At 31.6% G+C, this 24,668-nt stretch overlaps 1 long non-coding RNA gene across 1 annotated transcript; it reads left to right on the forward strand.

The window, feature by feature from the left end:
* The first annotated feature begins 2,834 nt into the window (after positions 1–2,834).
* LOC141682871 (uncharacterized) lies at positions 2,835–4,105 on the forward strand. The gene is made up of 3 exons (XR_012559981.1): positions 2,835–2,986; positions 3,405–3,454; positions 3,575–4,105. It is a non-coding gene; the product is annotated as an uncharacterized LOC141682871 (long non-coding RNA).
* Positions 4,106–24,668: the final 20,563 nt, after the last annotated feature.

Below are 24,668 nucleotides of genomic sequence, written 5' to 3' on the forward strand. Positions count from 1 at the left end.
AAAATTTGAACTTCATCTTGCATGTTAGGATTAGAAAAATCCGGTAAAAGTACCTCTCCCAACAACGAGACTCGTTCCCGATTTACAAGATTAATTTTTAAAATAATTTTTTCGATGATCCAACCGTACGGATGTTAAGATATATCAATTTTAGTCATATGAAAAAATTATTAAAAAATATGAACTTCATCTTGCATGTCAGGATTAGAAAAATCCGGGAAAAGTACCCCTCCTAACAAAGAGACTCGTTCCCGATTTACAAGATTAATTTTTAAAATGATTTTTTCGAAGATCCAACCGTACGGATGTTAAGATATATCAATTTTAGTCATATGAAAAAATTATTAAAAAATTTGAACTTCATCTTGCATGTCAGGATTAGAAAAATCCTGTAAAAGTACCCCTCCCGACAACGAGACTCGTTCCCGATTTACAAGATTAATTTTAAAATGATTTTTTCGACGATCCAACCGTACGGATGTTAAGATATATCAATTTTAGTCTTATGAAAAAATTATTAAAAAAATATGAACTTCATCTTGCAAGTCAGGATTAGAAAAATCCGGTAAAAGTACCCCTCCTGACAACGAGACTCGTTCCCGATTTACAACATTAATTTTTAAAATGATTTTTTCGACGATCCAACCGTACGGATGTTAAGATATATCAATTTTAGTCATATAAAAAAATTATTAAAAAATATGAACTTCATCTTGCATGTCAGGATTAGAAAAATCCGGTAAAAGTACCCTTCCCGACAAAGAGACTCGTTCCTGATTTACAAGATTAATTTTTAAAATGATTTTTCGACGATCCAACTGTACGGATGTTAAGATATATCAATTTTAGTCTTATGAAAAAATTATTAAAAAACATGAACTTCATCATGCATGTCAGGATTAGAAAAATCCGGTAAAAGTATCACTCCCCACAACGAGATTCGTTCCCGATTTACTAGATTAATTTTTAAATTGATTTTTCGACGATCCAACCGTACGGATGTTAAGATATATCAATTTTAGTCATATGAAAAAATTATTAAAATATACGAACTTCATCTTGCATGTCAGGATTAGAAAAATCCGGTAAAAGTACCCCTCCCGACAACGAGACTCGTTCCCGATTTACAAGATTAATTTTTAAAATAATTTTTTCGACGATCCAACCGTACGTATGTTAAGATATATCAATTTTAGTCATATGAAAAAATTATTAAAAAATTTGAACTTCATCTTGCATGTCAGGATTAGAAAAATCTGGTAAAAGTACCCCTCCCGACAACGAGACTCGTTCCCGATTTACAAGATTAATTTTTAAAATAATTTTTTCGACGATCCAACCGTACGAATGTTAAGATTTATCAAATTTAGTCATATGAAAAAAATATAAAAATAATAAAAATATTTTGACACTAATCATTATAAAAATAAATAAATAATTTGAAATTGAAACTAATTTTGATTTTATTCTTAATCATTTTGCCCCTTCACAAAATTTTGTTTCCCCCCATTACTTCTAAATCTGATAAAATATCTCCCCCTTTTACTTTCAATCTCAGACCTCATCTTACTTATATCTTCATCTCTCCGATTAGGTCTCCAGCTTGAGTCTCCAGCTTTATTCTTGATTGATAATTTTTCATTCCGTCTTGGTTAACTCTTTCTCTCTCTCCCTCTCTCTCTTCTCTCTCTTCAATTGAAACAAAGTGGTTTAGAGATGTCTCTTACTTGATTATTCGCCGGGTTTAGTTACATTTTTTTGGATTCACAATCCAAGGTATAGATGAGATGCTCCGTATTTTGTAGGGCTTGACAACTCAATCTGTTCGCTCTAACTCTAAACCATGTCTCAACATTTCTCCCAAATTTAATAAACAAAACCCTAGCTGCTTCTTCTACTCCCTTTTTCAATTCCTCTGCTCCCCGTAAATCATTTACATCTCTCTCCGTTTCTTCTCGCTCCTCTCGTAGGTTAATCGTCAAGGCTGTAAGTTTTTCTTATTTTTATATATTTATTACATTTGTGATTGTTGTAGTTTATAGTTGACCATACAAGTGTTGGTGTTAATTAATTGGGCAGATTTATGTTTAATTTTTTTTCCGATTTGTGTGTTGTTTAGAGTGAGCTTCCTCTGGTTGGAAATGTAGCTCCGGATTTCGGAGATGAAGCTGTTTTCAATCAGGAATTCGTCAATGTAAGTAACTAGATATAAGAGTTTTTGTACCATTTACAAATTTTCGGCTAGAGTTGATTACTCTCGATATTACTAGTTTTTATAAATTGAGCGTCTCTTTGTACTTGGAGTTGTTCTAATTGAGCACGATGCCTTTTTTTGGCTGATTAATACATTATTATTGTCTTATAACACTTTTGTTTTGATGTCTTGTTTAATTCAGATGTATGTTATGAGAGCATACAATGAGAGCATGCAGAATACGATGAGAGTTCAATCCACCAATTGTATCGTCCTTTGTTGAAGTTCAAGTTGGAAATATGGGTGAAGATGCAAGGTTGATGATACGAAGAGGTGTTCACGGACCAGGAGATTCCTTTGTCTGGCATAATTTTGAGTGCCACTTTGTCTGTTTGGATTCTTGTCCAACTGCAACAATTGTTTGATTTGTTGCAGAGGTACAGATGCTCAGCTTATGCCTTCTGTTGCTAAGATTTCTAATTTGAAGTCTTTGGGAGAAAAGAATAAATAGTATTTAATCCCTTCTTCAGGTTTGTTTTGTACCATTTTGTTATCTTCTAATTTAATACTCACCTCACTGGCTTATATTGGTTTTTTTTGCAGAAGTACACACAGCTCTATCAGCAACATTATACTCGGATAAGAATGCTCCCCTTCTTGTCAGAACCAATTTAATATTGCAACTCTTCCTTATCTTCATTATACAGAGAACTCTGTCATATTAGAGAAAAAGCATTAGCCTCCAAGTCAAATTAGCTCTCTGCAACAATATTTTACCACACTTTCTTAAAGGTTTCATGTTCTTTCTTGTTTTTTTACTTCTATCTCCTAATTGTTTATCTTCTCTGCCCTCATTTTTTGATTCACCCTGTTGCAATTATGTTAGTCACACATGTTTTCCTGCTTATTACATAAATGACAACAAACAACTTAGGTAGTACAAATGCTCCAACCCAGTTGTAAATTATTGCAACTTATATGTTATTTTGAAAAAAGATAGCTGGTAATATACATTTGGGGCTGAAAATAAATGCAGTATTAAAAAATATTATATCATTTCCATGGATGAAACAAATACATATGCTGGTGGTAGCTGTTTATTCCGAAATTGAAATATGAAATTTGTCTAACTTTACATTTCTTTCCTAAGTTTCACAATAGTCTAACTTTATTGTTTATGTAATATATCATTTTTCAATTTTAATTTTAGGTGATAAGGACATGGGGTGTTTAAAACAAAATGCATAAGATGTTCGTGAAGTAAGTTCATTTTCTGGCATTAAACACGAATTTTTCAAATTTCTTTTTATTGTTTGTCCTATAGTTAGTACTAAATGCTCATATTGGTGCGATAGCTAACTTCTTTTTGCTCATTTGCAGGCTCGTGACTATTTATCTAAGTTGGGTGATCTGAGCCAGACTCAAATATTTGCAAGAATTGAGAACATAAAAGTGAGTTAAAAATATTGATGCCAGTTCTATACAATTATCTAGTATATTGATTATTGATTTTCTTCCTCCTGTAGTTTTGCTAAATAGGGATCTCTACATTATTTTCTTTCTGATTTAGGGTTTGACTCATTTTGATGAAATCCTGCAAGAGGCATATAGTGTTATCCTTTCCCGTGGAAATCTCAGTATAGACCTTCCACCTGAGAAGGTCACTTCTCAGAGTAATAATTTATATGATACTAAAATTAAATTTAGATTAGCTTCATTCAGGGTGAAGACACATGTACCGATAATTGCCCACATCACACACACAGTATACAAGCCAATGGAGGTAATCCTTTATCAAAACTTCTTATTGTTGGACTTATAGAAGCTGAGGGTGATAGATGGGTTAAACAGAGGAAAATCCTCAGTCTTGCCTTTCATATGGAGAAGTTAAAGGTCATTCCTCATACTAATTGTCATGTTCATCTTCATATTACATAGATGTACTTAGTTTTAGCCTTGTTGGTATAAGACCATAAAGATTATTTAGTATTATAAGTCTGTAAAAACTATGCATGTACCGAAACTGTCGGGTATTAATTTTTTATGTTTGGAAACAAAATCTGTTGCCAGCCTTTTACATGGAGTTCTTTTGAGATCATGCACATATGAGAAGATATGGTTTCTGTACAGGAGCAATGTGAGCTGGATGTATGGCCTAATTTACAAACTTTAACAAGTGATTGCAAGCTGCACCATCAGACCTGGCATGAGGTCATTTACTCATGTTATCCTGCCTTGATCAAAATTGATGAAGAATTCTCTTAATCTTTGGAGAAAGCAAGGGAAGATTTTTTATACTAAATAGTTTTGTATCCCGATTAATATTGGTATAATTTTTTAGTTATAGTTGTAACTTTTATTGATGACTTTTGTATATTTAATATTAGTTTCAATTGTAAAATAACTATTGTATTACGACAAATACAATTTTATTTATAAATTATTGGTTTCTTTTATTTTATATAATGTGCTTAATCTTGTAAACAATTAGGTCAAAGTCACTCAAAAATGATTAAAATCGTTGTATGTCTCATTGCACAAAAAGATTTTTGCAAATAAACAGTTGTATGTGATAATATGGGATAATTGTTTCTGAGTAAACATATGGTTGAATAATTAACTGGACAATACGTTAAGAAGGAAACCATTGTTTGAGGAAGACTATAACAAATCTTTGATAAATATAGAAACTGTTATCTGACAAACTTGCTAGTAAATGGTTGTCTGTAACAAAGTAGAATAAAGGTTTTATTTATAAAATTGTTGTTGTTAAGTTTTCAAACAACTGTTTATATTATATTAACCGTTGTCCCTTCTATTTTTTAAGTAGTGCAAACTATTGTTGAACAATTATCCAGACAATATTTCAATAGAGAAACCGTTGTTTGAAGAGGACTGTAACAAAGGTTTAAAAAATTAAAAACTGTTGTTTGACAAGCCTGCTAGAAACCATTGTGTATATTATACTAGAATAAAGGTTTTATTCATAAAACTGTTGTTGTTAAGTTTTTAGACAATGGTCATGTTAAACCACCCGTTGTCTCTTTTGTATTATAACATGTGTTATAAAACTGTTATGAAGTCTTCTTCTAACAAGTGTATAAACAACCGTTGTCTGGTATTCGATCACACGAGTGTTGGATAGACAACGGAAACTCTACATGTCACACAACGGCAAAAAAACAGTTGTATGATTGCAAATATGTTGTAGTGTTAAAAACTGTAATTATTTTTGCAAAACTTTTCTTTTTTTAGTATATTTACGAAAAATCCCCTAAAAATATAATTAAAAACAGGAAAATGAAAGAAAGAGAAGTCTATATGAACATATCAAAATATGATTTGTAAATCTCTTCTACTCAACAACTCAAGTATCTTCCACACAATATTTGAAGAAAAACAATAAAAACGTATATTATTTATATGGGCTATTAAATTAATATATAAATATGATTAAAAGCTCAAGATATGAAACTGAAATATTAATATAAAAATTATTAATAAGAAAATATTTATCAATAGAAAAAAATATATAAGAAATTTATTTTTATTAAAAATTATTTATTCAAAAATATCTAACAAAATATCTCTTAAAAATTGTCACTAAACTACATTGTTGTAAAACTAATATAATATCAATGTTATAAAATTCGGGAATCGAAAGATATCGATCGAGATACCGATTAGAATTTATCGGAGATCTGGGATTAATCAGATGCACTTTATATTTTAAATTATATTTAGTTTTAATATCCTTATTTTAGTAGTAATTTATAAGTTAATACACATTTATCATATTATATAATTATCATTATTTATGTTTAATTAAAATTATATATTACCGATTAAGAAAAATACATAAAGATTAATCGGATTTCAAAAATCGAATCGGTATCGTGCCTTTTCGAGAATTAATCGATAAAATCGGGAATCTTTAGAATCATGGATAATAATGTATATCCGACAAAAAGAATGTATAATAATGTAAAACATAGGTCCTTATTATATGATTTGCATGAAATGGATTTTATCCAGATTTTTTATAGTTATTGTCCATTTACTATCAGTTTATTATGGATTGTTATATCTTTAAAAAAATTGATCATGACCGTTAGATTTAAAATAAATGAATATTTTATAACCAACAATAAGTAGGTATTTTATATTAAATAGAATATCCTACCCTTTCAATGATTTAAATAAAAAATAAGTAGGTATTCTAAACCGAATATAATAATAATGCAAAATTCATAATTACTATTTTCTTCAAATTCTAGATCATATTTGTTGAACAAAATTTATAAACCATCACTGAATTAAACATTAATTCTTGAGATTCGCATGAGCTGTATATCGTAAAAATCTAATGTACAAAACTCAAGATAGAGCCGAAATAAAATCAAATGAAACTCAGTAATATTTTTGTTTGTTTAAAATTTAATATAATTTTTTACTTTTTTAAATTAATGAACAATTGTTAAATAAAAAGTAAAATATTCGTGCATTGCATGGCGAAATATTAAAAATTTGGTAGTCGGTTAGTCGGTACCGTATTTGAGTTTATATAATACTTGAGTTTATATAATATACGGGATTGTTTTTTTTATTTATGTTATTCATGATATTTTCTCAAAACTTAAATAGAGACAGTTCGTTCATCGGTGTAATGACATTGGAATAAGACAAAATAATATATGTTATTTATTCTAAATAAAACAAAATTATACTATTGGACGTGATTAATATAAATTTAAAACAAACTAAATATAACTTCTTAAATTTAGTCGGTGCAATGGATTTCGGTTTAAAATAAAATAATGACTACTTAGCTAAAAAATTATACTCATTATGTCCCCCTAGTAGTATATATTGGAGGACGGGGGCTTGACACACATTTTAAGACTCCTTTAAATTATAGATCCGTAAACAGTTTTTAAAACTTTTTTTGTTCCGAATAAAAATTTTTTGTTTAAAGTTTAATAAAAAAATCAAAAATAAATAATAAAATTATACTTTATATTCACTTTAAAATGTGTGTCGAATATTGAAAAAAGACTGTATTCCGTCAATCGAAATAATAGCACCAGGTTAAAACAAAATAACTTAAACTATTCATCGGACTAAAAAATTATACAACCCATCCGCGGTAAAATAAAATTAAAATCAAAATAAAATTCAACCAATTTAAACAAAATAATATGCACTATTCATATGAGTTAAACAAAAGTCTATATTTATCTGGGTTTAAACTAAATTAAAATCAAATTAAATATTATTAGTTGAATTTGATCATATAATGGGTCTGAGGATAAAATAATTTAAAATTAAATTAATTATGATTCACATACTTTTGAACCAGGATAAAACTTATCGTTTAATTAAAAAATAATTATATTTTATAAACACACATAAAAATAACAATAATACTATATGTTTCAATTTGAAATATTTCTTTTCAAAGTTATATACATTTAAATAAAACTATCGAATTATTTATACCAATAATTTAGTTTATGAGTTTTTAAGTTTTGGGAATAATAATTTACTTGTCAATAAGGCTTTTCCTGATAAAATGAATTAATTGTAACTAAATTTAATATTATAAGATGTCGTTCATATAATTTTTATTTAATTTTACATTAATTAATAAGATTTTCCCTATATTTTGTTTTTGTAAAAAATTATAAGATTTTTAATTTTATATGAAAAAAAGAAAGTATTATTTATAAGTAGCATCAATTGAGCATAAAATAAAAGTTGATCTAAAATTTGATATTAAGACTCATTGCATAAGTATTTTTTTTTCTTTTTTTATTGAAGTATGTGTTTCTTTATTTTTTTGTCTAAGTATGTATTCTTTCTTATTTTAACATTAATTCATAATTTATTTAATAGTTAATATTTATGTCAGTCTATAATAGTTAACACACCTAATTTATTGTCGGAGAAATTAAGAAAAGTAAACAACTTTCCTTGTAGTTGTTTACTTGGCACAGGTGATATTATACCCAACGGCACTAGGAACGACACTAGGACTAACAGCGGAATAATTAGGATTTATTACAAATAAACAAATTGTGATTAAATTAAATAAGAATCCAAATAGAAGTTCTTAAACCCAGCCCATAAACCCAGCTCACGTACTATATAAACATTAATAATTTTGAATCATTAACAACATTAGAGAATTGTCACCGACTCACGATGGACAGAGAGGAATGTGACATTTGCTAAGGACTAAAGGTAGGGTTTCGCTTTGCGTCTTCACCACACGAAGTCTTGCTCCAATATCTCATCCCTATGATCCAAAAACAACCACTCCCCTGCGATCATATCATCAAACAAGCTGATGTTTACGGAGCCTCGACGCAATGCGAAGTTTTCAGAGATGATGATCTCTTCTGGCAATCAGCATCATCCGGCAAGAAGAAGACTATTTACGTGTTCACTAAGTTGTCCAAGAACGGTAAGCGTGTTTCGAGGAGAGCTGGTCGTGGCACTTGGGTTGGTCAGAGTAATAAAAAGATTGAGGACAAGAAGAGTAATGAGGTTCTTGGAAGCAGAGGAGCTTTTACGTACAAAATCGACAAGAAGGTGAGTAGTAATGGTGAGAGTGATGATAAGTGGTGCATGTATGAGTATACTCTGGATGATAAATTTTCGAAAAAACTTGGTTTACCAGAATCAGTTCAAGACTATGCGATATGCGAGATTATTAAGCGAGGTGATGATAATGCCAGCGAGTACTCTGTTAATCTACTGGAATCATCTAATCAATATGATACTGATTCTTCAGTGCTTATGGGCGAAGTTAATCAGATACTAACAGATTCACAACGAGTTCCCAACATTATTGATACTTATTCTCCGATGCATGTGGGCGAAGTTAATCAGATAGTCCCGGTTGCACAAGGAGTTCCCAACACTGATCACGAGCCTTGGTTCGATGCTGATTTTTCAATGCCTATGGGTGAATTTAATCAGATACTACCTGTTGCAGAAGGAGTTCCCAACATTGATGACGAGTCTTGGATTGATGATATTGATTTTACAATGCCTATGGGTGAATTTGATCAGATACTACCTGTTGCAGAAGGAGTTCCCTACCTTGATCATGAGCCTCGGATTGATACTTATTCTTCGATGCCTGGGGGTGAAGTTAATCAGATACTACCAGTTGCACAAGGAGTTCCCAACATCGATCACGGCCCTTGGATTGATACTGATTTTTCAATGCCCATGGGAGAATTTAATCAGATACTACCTGTTGATCAGCAAGGAGTACTTCCCAACATTGATCACGAGCCTTGGATTGTCGATGACAGCAATTATTCGCAAGCAGCAAATCCTCAACATGTTATCAATCAGAATAATCCTAATATTCCAATGCTTCCTGGAGAGACTGATCAACCAATCCTGGTTGCAGAAGGAGTTATCCACAATGTTCCTGCACCGGATTATCAACCTGAGACTGTAATCGGGAACAATCAATCATCAGCGACTATTCCATTGATGGACGAAGGTGAGCTCGAGTCCCTAGTATCGCTTTTTGCTTCATTGCCAGGGGAGGATTTCGACGACTACATGCAGAAAAACTCGATTAAGTGAATTAGACAAACAAGAAAGTAAAACAAGGGAACCAACTACACAAAACAATGTTTGTTTAGGGTTCTCTTAAGTAGTGCAGTATCTTTTCCCTACATTAGGAGTTTTTTGCTTTTGAAATACTTTTAGGTTTTCTATTCCAACATTGTTGTAATTTGTGGTGTTATTTAAACTTTCATTTAGCTTTTGCAGTTTCATATTTCTACCTGTTTAGATAATTTTCATCTTAAATTTCATGTAATCTCTTGATTCAGTATATCTACTACTCTGCTTTCATTTAATAACTCTCAAACCCAATTTTCTTTTTCACTATGAGGCGAATATTTTATTTGCAGAAGGTGATAATGTCTGGACCTCATGTACAACGATTCTGGTTGAGGTTTTCGTCGATGGCGGTTGTGACAAACAAGACGTTTTCTGCAACTTCTCTTCACATCATCAAACTCCCAAGAGAATGGAATCTGCAGCAGTTGATAAAGTAAAACTCGGTTATTAGTGATTATGTCGAGTGTGGTGTTCATTGCTAGGCTAATAGGGAACACAGTTAGAACCGAACACTAACAGAAAATAAATGAGCGAATGAAGAAAGTAAGACCTTATTAGAGTATACAAGGGATGCATATTTAGGCATTTTTGATTAGTTTTACTGGTTTTTGTAGTTAAAAGTTGCGAGCAGCCTTGTTCTTTGGAAGATCCATCTCGTGTTAGTATTTTCATAATTATAGGCATTACTTCTATTCCAGAGAAAAGTTTAAGATTATAGCAAGATAACGTGCAACCTATATATCCTCTCTAGCATTCATCCACATGTTATTATAATTAGTAGAGAACTAATTGAAACAATCTACGTGTTTTGAACAAAATAGAATGAAAGATATCATAAAAGAACTGACACTGGAGCAGAGATATGACTTGATTCATACTCAGAAAGCCTCACCTGCTGCATTGCTGGCAGTACCTTTGCTCTCTGCCTTTACTTATCAGAACAGGGATCTTTGAGTGACCATCGCAAACCCTGTGGCGCCTATGGTACTCCCTGCACTTATTGAGGTCTTCCGAACACCCATCCACTAAACACGTTGCCTTTTTTGCGTAACTGAAAGCACATACCTTCTTCGATTCTAAAGGTAATGGCAGTGATGGTAACCCCTTTGGCCCCTGCAATCTGTCCATTGCTCCATCTCGCACATCTCCTAATGTACTTGGTCTTGATCATAGCAAATCATCACCATTCTTTGACAATCACGCATATGCTACCATTAATTACACACTTTAATTGATTTTCTTTGTTTTGTTTTTTTTGTCTTGTTAACTCAACATGTTATAAATCAGAATAATCCAAATATTCCAATGCTTCCTGGTGAGACTGATCAACCAATCCCGTTTGCAGAAGGAGTTATCCACAATGTTCCTGTGCCCGATTATCAACCTGGCACTGCAAACGGGAACAATCAATCATCAGCGACTATTCCATTGATGGACGAAGGTGAGCTCGAATCACTAGTATCGCTTTTTGCTTCATTACCAGTGGAAGATTTCGACGACTACATGCAGAGAAGCTCGGTGAAGTGAATTAGACAAACAGAAAGTAAAACAAGGGAACCAACTACACAAAACAATGTTTGTTTAGGGTTCTCTTAAGTAGTGCAGTATCTTTTCCCTACATTAGGAGTTTTTTGCTTTTGAAATACTTTTAGGTTTTCTATTCCAACATTGTTGTAATTTGTGGTGTTATTTAAACTTTCATTTAGCTTTTGCAGTTTCATATTTCTACCTGTTTAGATAATTTTCATCTTAAATTTCATGTAATCTCTTGATTCAGTATATCTACTACTCTGCTTTCATTTAATAACTCTATCATGTTTCAAGTTGAAAACTTTTGTCAAGGCAACAATTTAAATTTGAACGATCTAATCTTTTAAAACCTAATGGATGAGATCCCGGTTCTCTAGGTTTGCTCACTTTGCTCACTGAAGTAGATTTCCCTATATATTGCCTACAAATTCGATAATGTTATATAAATTTAAGAACTTTTTCTACTGATACAACATGACAGAGTTCACAATGTTAAAGACAATTTAAAAATCTCAAATTATCGGTAATTGAGCGTAATGCTACAAAAAGTGAAGAATTAGAGAGTCTAAAAGTGAGGTTTAACCGTACCATCACCGATTTTTTCACAAAATTCTACGACCTCCAAATTTTAAAGGTGGATCCGCCATAGCACATGAACGCATATGTATACACGTTTCAGGCCTTCTGGGCCTGATGTATTGATAGTGGCTCTATGGCTGTACACTACTGACACTAAGTTGGTGCCTGGTGGGAGATCAGAATTGGAAAATTGGATGCCTTAGGAAACGTGTATTTGTTTGGGCATGTTTTGGCTAGAGATTGCTATAAATTCCATGATCTCTCTAATCCACAGTCCACAGATCAAAATATTCATCCCAGAAATTAACAGTGCAGCACATAATTCAAAATAAAGCAAGCACATCAATTACATTAGCAGAGACATCATTACATAGAATCCTTAACATCACTATTAATCCAACAACAAAAGAACAAGAAACTTATACTGAGGATGTAAAAGCTAGCTTAAGAATTCCCTGAAGAATTAGTCTCAGGTCCACTTCCTCTGGTGGGCGGTCGCCTTGGAGGCGGTTGGAAACGCATTGTCATGTCTTCCTGGGACAGATAAATACAACAAAATTATAGTGATCCAACTAGAATCTTAAAATATTTGTGACAAAATACATAAGTGTAAGGAAACAATTAAAATTTCAAGATAGTCGAGATTAAAAAAAATAATTCAATTTATTTACGAGGTTAGTCGAGTTTTAGCCTCCCCTGGTTCCATCCCCGGATTGAGGAGGTTAGCACACATTAACCGACTTCTGTAACCTTATTTTTGTTTTGTTTGGGAGAAGGTCAATTTGTGACAATTAAACCTCATATACTATCAAAATATATTTCACACATATCCAAAATTCCTTCATCTTAATCTGTGTATATATTCAAGTAAATGGAAGAGATTAACAGAACTTACAGTTGGTTGTGGAGAAGATGATGGACAGGGTTGAGGAACAGGTTAAGTTGTTGAAGAAGGCTGTGGTGGATCTCCTTCTTTCACATCTGGAGTTGCAACAGCAGCGTCTGGTTTAGTACTAGTTTCATAACCAAAACACTTGAAGAAAATAGCTCTTACAACTTCATGCAAAGAATACTTGCAAAACACTATGTTACTGCAGCAACTATAATGATCATGTCCCCACTCTGTTTTTCTCTCTCATGTTCTCTCTCTCACTCGTGTTCTCTCTCTGGTGCTCTCTCTCTCCACACACACAAATATACATACATATTCTTATATTCAACTTATTCTCAATTAAATTCTGAACTATTCTAGTTTGTTAATTCTCGTAATTCACAATTCAATCAGCTCAACCTTGTTCCTAGTGATTTATGTGCAGACTTAAAGATTAGGGGGATGGGTTTTTGGGATTTTGTGTTCATGGGGTTGTGGTTAAGAAAGGGTTTGTGGAGTGTAATGTGTTTGTTTGTAATGTGCTTACGATGATGTATTTTAAGAGTGGGGTTTTGAGGGATGCGCGAAAGGTATTTGATAAAATGTGTCAGATAGGGGTTGAGGATGTTGTTTCGTGGAATTCGATTGTGATTGTGTACGTGTAGAGTGGGGGATGTTAAGGGTGCGTTGAGGTTATTTGAGAGGTGGGGAGAAGGGGGAGTTTGGTGTGAGGGTGGATGCAGTTAGTCTTGTTAATGTTCTTCCTGCTTATGGGGTTGAGAAAGTGTGGAGGAGAGGGAAGGAGGTTCACGGGTATGCGGTTCGGAGTGGGCTTTCTGAGGATGTGTATGTGGGGAATGCTATTATGGATATGAATGCAAAGTGTGAGTTGATGGATGATGTGAGTAAAGTGACTGAGAGGATGAAGGTGACGGATGTTGTTTCTTGAACTGCAATGGTTACTGGGTATTTTCAGGTTGGGAGGTTTGAAGATGCTTTGAGCTTGTTTGAGATGATAAAAGTGGAGAAGAGGTTTGGTATTGACGGGAAGTGGAATAGGAAGATTGGAGAGGATGGATTTTGGTTGCGTTCAGGCGATTTTTGCTCTGATTTTAGTTAATTTCATGGTTACTTTTGTGATATTAGTATTGGCCCTGCAGGCACACTTATTTTTCGTCATTTGCAAACACTTGCAACTTATTTTGCAACTAAATATAATTTTCAACATATTTTTTCAAATTTGCATTTGTGGTTGCATATATGGTTGCTAGCAGTTGTAGGTATGGTTGCAAATACAACCTTCATCTTTAAGTTAACCTTTGGATAAGAGATACTTCAGTTTATGTCAAGTATCTCAACACTGATCACAATAACAAGTTATGCTATGTAAAAGATTCCTTAGAAGAGGGTCACGTTTTAGATTCTGATACAGTAATCTCCCACGAACAAGAGTGTCAAATAGGTAAAACCATAATTAGTAGTTGATTGTTTCAAGTATTAAAACAATAAAATGATATGCATTGCGGTAACTGATAAGTAAGCACACAAATAGGGATTAGTTAAAGTACCTATGATAATGATCATCATCAAAATCATAACCAATGGCCTCGTCAGAGCAATTAGTTAGCATCTTTAAGTTATGTTTTTTTCATCAATGTTATTTTTATGTCTGATCATACATACCCCAAGTATCTCAACACTGATCACAATAACATTTGAGTAATTGTTTAGAGGTTCACCAATTCCATAATTGGGTTTTAGAAACTTGAGTAAGACTGTAACATTTGCGGTTACATCTAAAGTTACATAATTTATGTATTAGATAAATTTTTAATTTTTAAAGTTGCATAGGTGGTTGAAATCTAGGTTTAAATTATTTCTATAAGGTTAATTTACAGTTATGGTGAGATTACATTTAGAGTTACATAATGGTTATATTAGATATTAATAATCTTGTAATTTTTATAGTTGCATATGTTGTTGAATTCTAGGTTTCAAACATGTGTATATAAGGTTGCATTAAACATGTTATATTTAGGATTGCATAAGTAGTTTCATAAAAAGTTACAAACAATAATGTATGTTGCTTTTTATAACAACATAATATTAAATGTGTTGCATTTGAGGTTTCTTTGAGTTGCAAATGTACTTGAGGTACTAGTTGAGATTTCTTTGAGTTGTATTTGCAGTTGAATAATGGGTTTATAGTTTCGTATTTATATGAGTTGCACCAGTAGTTGAATTTTGGATTTCTTTGAGTTACAAATGTAGTTGCAGTTAAGGTTTCTAGTTGAATTTGAGATTTATTTGAGTTGTATATGCAGTTGCTCATAGTTGCTCATAGAATCTCTCAATGATATTGTCGCAACCGTAAACTAGTGAACTAGTTTGAAATAAGTTTTAGAAAATGCACAACCTAACTATTGAATACACCAAAATCTTCGATGTAAGTAATATGACCAAGAGCAATTTCAGATGAATCTTAAATCAAATTTAGAACCAAATTATAATTTAATCTTGGACCCTAATTTAATAGTTTTTTAATATTTAGAGTTCAATAATTCCCTACTGGGTTTTAGAAACTTTTATAAGACTGTAATATAACGTACAACGATTTTATAATTTATAATTTAACCCTAAACCCTACAATCCAAACATTTTATGCTAAACATTGAGTTTCATAATATGTTTACATATTAAATTTTAAATATTTTGTAATTTCATATGTGGTTGCAATCTAGGATGAATATCATGTGTATAAGGTTGTATAATATGTTTAATATCAAAATCTATCATATTAGGTTGTTTATCATGCATGCTTTTTTATTAGACTTAGAGTGTATGGAGAGGTTGCATTGAGAGTTACATAAGTGGTTGCATAAATAATGTCACAAACATTATATGCAATGTTGCTTTTGTGGTTGCATTGAGAGTTGAATCATGTACATAAGGTTGCATAAAGAGTTCAATATGTAGAACTATCACAAGATGGTATAGTACAAATGCTTTCATAAACCTTTTAATCATATTTCTTATTCAAATAAAAATGAAGCCAAAACTGAATTTGTGTTATACAACATGAAACAACTATTTTATGCCAATTGGTGTTTCCTTGGCTTCATAAATCTGAAATTTTGATAAATCTCGATGGTGTTTGTCAATGATCACCTCGTCTTTCTTGTGATGTATAATATCTTCTTCTACTGTTTTTCAGTTGGTATTTGTAGTATTTCTACGAAAACTAGGTCCGCGTAATCCACTTAATCTCCAGTCATTATGGTATTTACTTCATCACTGATATCATTTGTTGCGTTTGATGGTATAACCTATTAAATTTGAATATCAACACGTCAATATTTGTTATCCTTTCACTATTAAAGATGGTAGATGATAGTTCCGTAACCGAGTTTTCAAATATTATTCACAAAGGGTATTTGTTGAAGTCTTTTTCCCTACTTGAGCTCTTTATAGAATAGCCATTAAAGATCGTCAAAAATTGTGAAAGGAGAACATGCCTAACAATGAAAATTACACAACCAAAGAACATGTTAGGTGACATAATTTATAGGAATTTATCAATTCATATATAACATAGTTGAAGATATCAATTGCAATCACAAACTGCTAAAATGCAGGAAAAAAATAACATCTAGGCTTTTTAAAAATAAATGCAACTTAATACAGAACATTTTTCTAGAATCAATTGCATTAGCAAAGTCATAAATTGAAAAATGAGGTAAATCATGTATTTTTCGGACATAAACAAATTCATTACATTGTTCAACATGTATTGCTGCATGTAATTCCTTAAATTAAAGTACATCTAGATGAGGTGTTTTAAGCATCAACTAATGCACCAATTTGACTTATTTTTAAAAAGTATCAAAATGTAGCCAGTAAATACATTACATGCTTAAAAACTTTTACTGCAACCTAAAGTTCATAAAATGGATCTCCATGTAATTTTTGCAAGTACAAATTAATTCCTATTTTGGAATAATATTTTTAAAGTTATACAACTTATAACTGATTGCACAAATGCTTTGATAAATGACAAGATCATTGCAAACCGATCCTCCTAAACTGCAAGGAGCTCTCGATTTTCCTCAACCATAACTAATACAATAGTTTAAGTTAATTATTGCAAAGTTCGCAACCTAGTGACTGAGTACACAAATGTTTTGACAAGATTGTTGCAACCTGAACTTCCTAAATTGCAAGAACCTCTCGATGTAATTTTTAAAAACATAAACCAATAAAATAGTTCTAGTTAACTATTCAAAATTGTGCAACCTAACGACTGAATTCACAAATCCTTTAACAATAAAATTGAAAACTGAACCTCGTAAATTACAAGGGCATCTAGATGATCCTTTCGCAACCATAAACTAATGAATTACTTTTACACTTTCTTTTTAAAATTATGCAACTTATTTAAGAACTGAATAACTACTTTCCTAGACACATCAACCGCAACAAAAAAAGAAGTTAAAATGAAACATCATTTAGCTTAGACACTTAAAAACATAATCTAATTAAAGAAATTTGTTACACATTATTCAAATGTATTCAACTTAATAGCTCAATCATATTGAAAATCAAAAATCTCTTATACAACTAAAATAATCAATTGCTCAAACTCAACAATAAACTTCATAATCCTTTCATAATACAAAACAAGTATATCTATAATTTTCATATAAAATCAGTAATTAGAAGAAATAGTTTGACTTTCGATATCAGTGATGACGTACAGATAAATTGTCAATTGATTTTTATGTTTGTCTTCTATGAATATGTACATAATCGAAAGAATCAATGATGTTTGTTGACGAAAAAGAAATTTGCGGATTGTTGATGATGAAGAAATTGTGGAACGAAGTGTACGGAGGAAGTCCAATTTTCTAATTTTTTATCTTCTTGTATTGTTGTCGTATTTGTGCAATATAAATTGTTTATTAACGTAGATTTGCAAATACTTTTAAAAACTGTAATTATTTTTGCAAAACTTTTCTTTTTTTAGTATATTTACGAAAAATCCCCTAAAAATATAATTAAAAACAGGAAAATGAAAGAAAGAGAAGTCTATATGAACATATCAAAATATGATTTGTAAATCTCTTCTACTCAACAACTCAAGTATCTTCCACACAATATTTGAACAAAAACAATAAAAACGTATATTATTTATATGGGCTATTAAATTAATATATAAATATGATTAAAAGCTCAAGATATGAAACTGAAATATTAATATAAAAATTATTAATAAGAAAATATTTATCAATAGAAAAAAATATATAAGAAATTTATTTTTATTAAAAATTATTTATTCAAAAATATCTAACAAAATATCTCTTAAAAATTGTCACTAAACTACATTGTTGCAAAACTAATATAATATCAATGTTATAAAATTCGGGAATCGAAAGATATCGATCGAGATACCGATTAGAATTTATCGGAGATCTGGGATTAATCAGATGCACTTTATATTTTAAATTATATTTAGTTTTAATATCCTTATTTTAGTAGTAATTTATAAGTTAATACACATTTATCATATTATATAATTATCATTATTTATGTTTAATTAAAATTATATATTACCGATTAAGAAAAATACATAAAGATTAATCGGATTTCAAAAATCGAATCGGTATCGTGCCTTTTCGAGAATTAATCGATAAAATCGGGAATCTTTAGAATCATGGATAATAATGTATATCCGACAAAAAGAATGTATAATAATGTAAAACATAGGTCCTTATTATATGATATGCATGAAATGGATTTTATCCAGATTTTTTATAGTTATTGTCCATTTACTATCAGTTTATTATGGATTGTTATATCTTTAAAAAAATTGATCATGACCGTTAGATTTAAAATAAATGAATATTTTATAACCAACAATAAGTAGGTATTTTATATTAAATAGAATATCCTACCCTTTCAATGATTTAAACAAAAAATAAGTAGGTATTCTAAACCGAATATAATAATAATGCAAAATTCATAATTACTATTTTCTTCAAATTCTAGATCATATTTGTTGAACAAAATTTATAAACCATCACTGAATTAAACATTAATTCTTGAGATTCGCATGAGCTGTATATCGTAAAAATCTAATGTACAAAACTCAAGATAGAGCCGAAATAAAATCAAATGAAACTCAGTAATATTTTTGTTTGTTTAAAATTTAATATAATTTTTTACTTTTTTAAATTAATGAACAATTGTTAAATAAAAAGTAAAATATTCGTGCATTGCATGGCGAAACATTAAAAATTTGGTAGTCGGTTAGTCGGTACCGTATTTGAGTTTATATAATACTTGAGTTTATATAATATACGGGATTGTTTTTTTTATTTATGTTATTCATGATATTTTCTCAAAACTTAAATGGAGACAGTTCGTTCATCGGTGTAATGACATTGGAATAAGACAAAATAATATATGTTATTTATTCTGAATAAAACAAAATTATACTATTGGACGTGATTAATATAAATTTAAAACAAACTAAATATAACTTCTTAAATTTAGTCGATGCAATGGATTTCGGTTTAAAATAAAATAATGACTACTTAGCTAAAAAATTATACTCATTATGTCCCCCTAGTAGTATATATTGGAGGACGGGGGCTTGACACACATTTTAAGACTCCTTTAAATTATAGATCCGTAAACAGTTTTTAAAACTTTTTTTGTTCCGAATAAAAATTTGTTGTTTAAAGTATAATAAAAAAATCAAAAATAAATAATAAAATTATACTTTATATTCACTTTAAAATGTGTGTCGAATATTGAAAAAAGACTGTATTCCGTCAATCGAAATAATAGCACCAGGTTAAAACAAAATAACTTAAACTATTCATCGGACTAAAAAATTATACAACCCATCCGCGGTAAAATAAAATTAAAATCAAAATAAAATTCAACCAATTTAAACAAAATAATATGTACTATTCATATGAGTTAAACAAAAGTCTATATTTATCTGGGTTTAAACTAAATTAAAATCAAATTAAATATTATTAGTTGAATTTGATCATATAATGGGTCTGAGGATAAAATAATTTAAAATTAAATTAATTATGATTCACATACTTTTGAACCAGGATAAAACTTATCGTTTAATTAAAAAATAATTATATTTTATAAACACACATAAAAATAACAATAATACTATATGTTTCAATTTGAAATATTTCTTTTCAAAGTTATATACATTTAAATAAAACTATCGAATTATTTATACCAATAATTTAGTTTATGAGTTTTTAAGTTTTGGGAATAATAATTTACTTGTCAATAAGGCTTTTCCTGATAAAATGAATTAATTGTAACTAAATTTAATATTATAAGATGTCGTTCATATAATTTTTATTTAATTTTACATTAATTAATAAGATTTTCCCTATATTTTGTTTTCGTAAAAAATTATAAGATTTTTAATTTTATATGAAAAAAAGAAAGTATTATTTATAAGTAGCATCAATTGAGCATAAAATAAAAGTTGATCTAAAATTTGATATTAAGACTCATTGCATAAGTATTTTTTTTTCTTTTTTTATTGAAGTATGTGTTTCTTTATTTTTTTGTCTAAGTATGTATTCTTTCTTATTTTAACATTAATTCATAATTTATTTAATAGTTAATATTAATGTCAGTCTATAATAGTTAACACACCTAATTTATTGTCGGAGAAATTAAGAAAAGTAAACAACTTTCCTTGTAGTTGTTTACTTGGCACAGGTGATATTATACCCAACGGCACTAGGAACGACACTAGGAACGACACTAGGACTAACAGCGGAATAATTAGGATTTATTACAAATAAACAAATTGTGATTAAATTAAATAAGAATCCAAATAGAAGTTTTTAAACCCAGCCCATAAACCCAGCTCACGTACTATATAAACATTAATAATTTTGAATCATTAACAACATTAGAGAATTGTCACCTACTCACGATGGACAGAGAGGAATGTGACATTTGCGAAGGACTAAAGGTAGGGTTTCGCTTTGCGCCTTCACCACACGAAGTCTTGCTCCAATATCTCATCCCTATGATCCAAAAACAACCACTCCCCTGCGATCATATCATCAAACAAGCTGATGTTTACGGAGCCTCGACGCAATGCGAAGTTTTCAGAGATGATGATCTCTTCTGGCAGTCAGCATCATCCGGCAAGAAGAAGACTATTTACGTGTTCACTAAGTTGTCCAAGAACGGTAAGCGTGTTTCGAGGAGAGCTGGTCGTGGCACTTGGGTTGGTCAGAGTAATAAAAAGATTGAGGACAAGAAGAGTAATGAGGTTCTTGGAAGCAGAGGAGCTTTTACGTACAAAATCGACAAGAAGGTGAGTAGTAATGGTGAGAGTGATGATAAGTGGTGCATGTATGAGTATACTCTGGATGATAAATTTTCGAAAAAACTTGGTTTACCAGAATCAGTTCAAGACTATGCGATATGCGAGATTATTAAGCGAGGTGATGATAATGCCAGCGAGTACTCTGTTAATCTACTGGAATCATCTAATCAATATGATACTGATTCTTCAGTGCTTATGGGCGAAGTTAATCAGATACTAACAGATTCACAACGAGTTCCCAACATTATTGATACTTATTCTCCGATGCATGTGGGCGAAGTTAATCAGATAGTCCCGGTTGCACAAGGAGTTCCCAACACTGATCACGAGCCTTGGTTCGATGCTGATTTTTCAATGCCTATGGGTGAATTTAATCAGATACTACCTGTTGCAGAAGGAGTTCCCAACATTGATGACGAGTCTTGGATTGATGATATTGATTTTACAATGCCTATGGGTGAATTTGATCAGATACTACCTGTTGCAGAAGGAGTTCCCTACCTTGATCATGAGCCTCGGATTGATACTTATTCTTCGATGCCTGGGGGTGAAGTTAATCAGATACTACCAGTTGCACAAGGAGTTCCCAACATCGATCACGGCCCTTGGATTGATACTGATTTTTCAATGCCCATGGGAGAATTTAATCAGATACTACCTGTTGATCAGCAAGGAGTACTTCCCAACATTGATCACGAGCCTTGGATTGTCGATGACAGCAATTATTCGCAAGCAGCAAATCCTCAACATGTTATCAATCAGAATAATCCTAATATTCCAATGCTTCCTGGAGAGACTGATCAACCAATCCTGGTTGCAGAAGGAGTTATCCACAATGTTCCTGCACCGGATTATCAACCTGAGACTGTAATCGGGAACAATCAATCATCAGCGACTATTCCATTGATGGACGAAGGTGAGCTCGAGTCCCTAGTATCGCTTTTTGCTTCATTGCCAGGGGAAGATTTCGACGACTACATGCAGAAAAACTCGATAAAGTGAATTAGACAAACAAGAAAGTAAAACAAGGGAACCAACTACACAAAACAATGTTTGTTTAGGGTTCTCTTAAGTAGTGCAGTATCTTTTCCCTACATTAGGAGTTTTTTGCTTTTGAAATACTTTTAGGTTTTCTATTCCAACATTGTTGTAATTTGTGGTGTTATTTAAACTTTCATTTAGCTTTTGCAGTTTCATATTTCTACCTGTTTAGATAATTTTCATCTTAAATTTCATGTAATCTCTTGATTCAGTATATCTACTACTCTGCTTTCATTTAATAACTCTCAAACCCAATTTTCTTTTTCACTATGAGGCGAATATTTTATTTGCAGAAGGTGATAAAGTCTGGACCTCATGTACAACGATTCTGGTTGAGGTTTTCGTCGATGGCGGTTGTGACAAACAAGACGTTTTCTGCAACTTCTCTTCACATCATCAAACTCCCAAGAGAATGGAATCTGCAGCAGTTGATAAAGTAAAACTCGGTTATTAGTGATTATGTCGAGTGTGGTGTTCATTGCTAGGCTAATAGGGAACACAGTTAGAACCGAACACTAACAGAAAATAAATGAGCGAATGAAGAAAGTAAGACCTGATTAGAGTATACAAGGGATGCATATTTAGGCATTTTTGATTAGTTTTACTGGTTTTTGTAGTTAAAAGTTGCGAGCAGCCTTGTTCTTTGGAAGATCCATCTCGTGTTAGTATTTTCATAATTATAGGCATTACTTCTATTCCAGAGAAAAGTTTAAGATTATAGCAAGATAACGTGCAACCTATATATCCTCTCTAGCATTCATCCACATGTTATTATAATTAGTAGAGAACTAATTGAAACAATCTACGTGTTTTGAACAAAATAGAATGAAAGATATCATAAAAGAACTGACACCGGAGCAGAGATATGACTTGATTCATACTCAGAAAGCCTCACCTGCTGCATTGCTGGCAGTACCTTTGCTCTCTGCCTTTACTTATCAGAACAGGGATCTTTGAGTGACCCTCGCAAACCCTGTGGCGCCTATGGTACTCCCTGCACTTATTGAGGTCTTCCGAACACCCATCCACTAAACACGTTGCCTTTTTTGCGTAACTGAAAGCACATACCTTCTTCGATTCTAAAGGTAATGGCAGTGATGGTAACCCCTTTGGCCCCTGCAATCTGTCCATTGCTCCATCTCGCACATCTCCTAATGTACTTGGTCTTGATCATAGCAAATCATCACCATTCTTTGACAATCACGCATATGCTACCATAAATTACACACTTTAATTGATTTTCTTTGTTTTGTTTTTTTTTGTCTTGTTAACTCAACATGTTATCAATCAGAATAATCCTAATATTCCAATGCTTCCTGGAGAGACTGATCAACCAATCCTGGTTGCAGAAGGAGTTATCCACAATGTTCCTGCACCGGATTATCAACCTGAGACTGTAATCGGGAACAATCAATCATCAGCGACTATTCCATTGATGGACGAAGGTGAGCTCGAGTCCCTAGTATCGCTTTTTGCTTCATTGCCAGGGGAAGATTTCGACGACTACATGCAGAAAAACTCGATAAAGTGAATTAGACAAACAAGAAAGTAAAACAAGGGAACCAACTACACAAAACAATGTTTGTTTAGGGTTCTCTTAAGTAGTGCAGTATCTTTTCCCTACATTAGGAGTTTTTTGCTTTTGAAATACTTTTAGGTTTTCTATTCCAACATTGTTGTAATTTGTGGTGTTATTTAAATTTTCATTTAGCTTTTGCAGTTTCATATTTCTACCTGTTTAGATAATTTTCATCTTAAATTTCATGTAATCTCTTGATTCAGTATATTTACTACTCTGCTTTCATTTAATAACTCTATCATGTTTCAAGTTGAAAACTTTTGTCAAGGCAACAATTTAAATGTGAACGATCTAATCTTTTAAAACCTAATGGATGAGATCCTGGTTCTCTAGGTTTGCTCACTGAAGTAGATTTCCCTATATATTGCCTACAAATTCGATAATGTTATATAAATTTAAGAACTTTTTCTACTGATACAACATGACAGAGTTCACAATGTTAAAGACAATTTAAAAATCTCAAATTATCGGTAATTGAGCGTAATGCTACAAAAAGTGAAGAATTAGAGAGTCTAAAAGTGAGGTTTAACCGTACCATCACCGATTTTTTCACAAAATTCTACGACCTCCAAATTTTAAAGGTGGATCCGCCATAGCACATGAACGCATATGTATACACGTTTCAGGCCTTCTGGGCCTGATGTATTGATAGTGGCTCTATGGCTGTACACTACTGACACTAAGTTGGTGCCTGGTGGGAGATCAGAATTGGAAAATTGGATGCCTTTGGAAACGTGTATTTGTTTGGGCATGTTTTGGCTAGAGATTGCTATAAATTCCATGATCTCTCTAATCCACAGTCCACAGATCAAAATATTCATCCCAGAAATTAACAGTG

Source organism: Apium graveolens, chromosome 9 (genome assembly GCF_009905375.1).
Source record: "Apium graveolens cultivar Ventura chromosome 9, ASM990537v1, whole genome shotgun sequence".
NCBI classification, from domain to species: Eukaryota; Viridiplantae; Streptophyta; class Magnoliopsida; order Apiales; family Apiaceae; genus Apium; species Apium graveolens.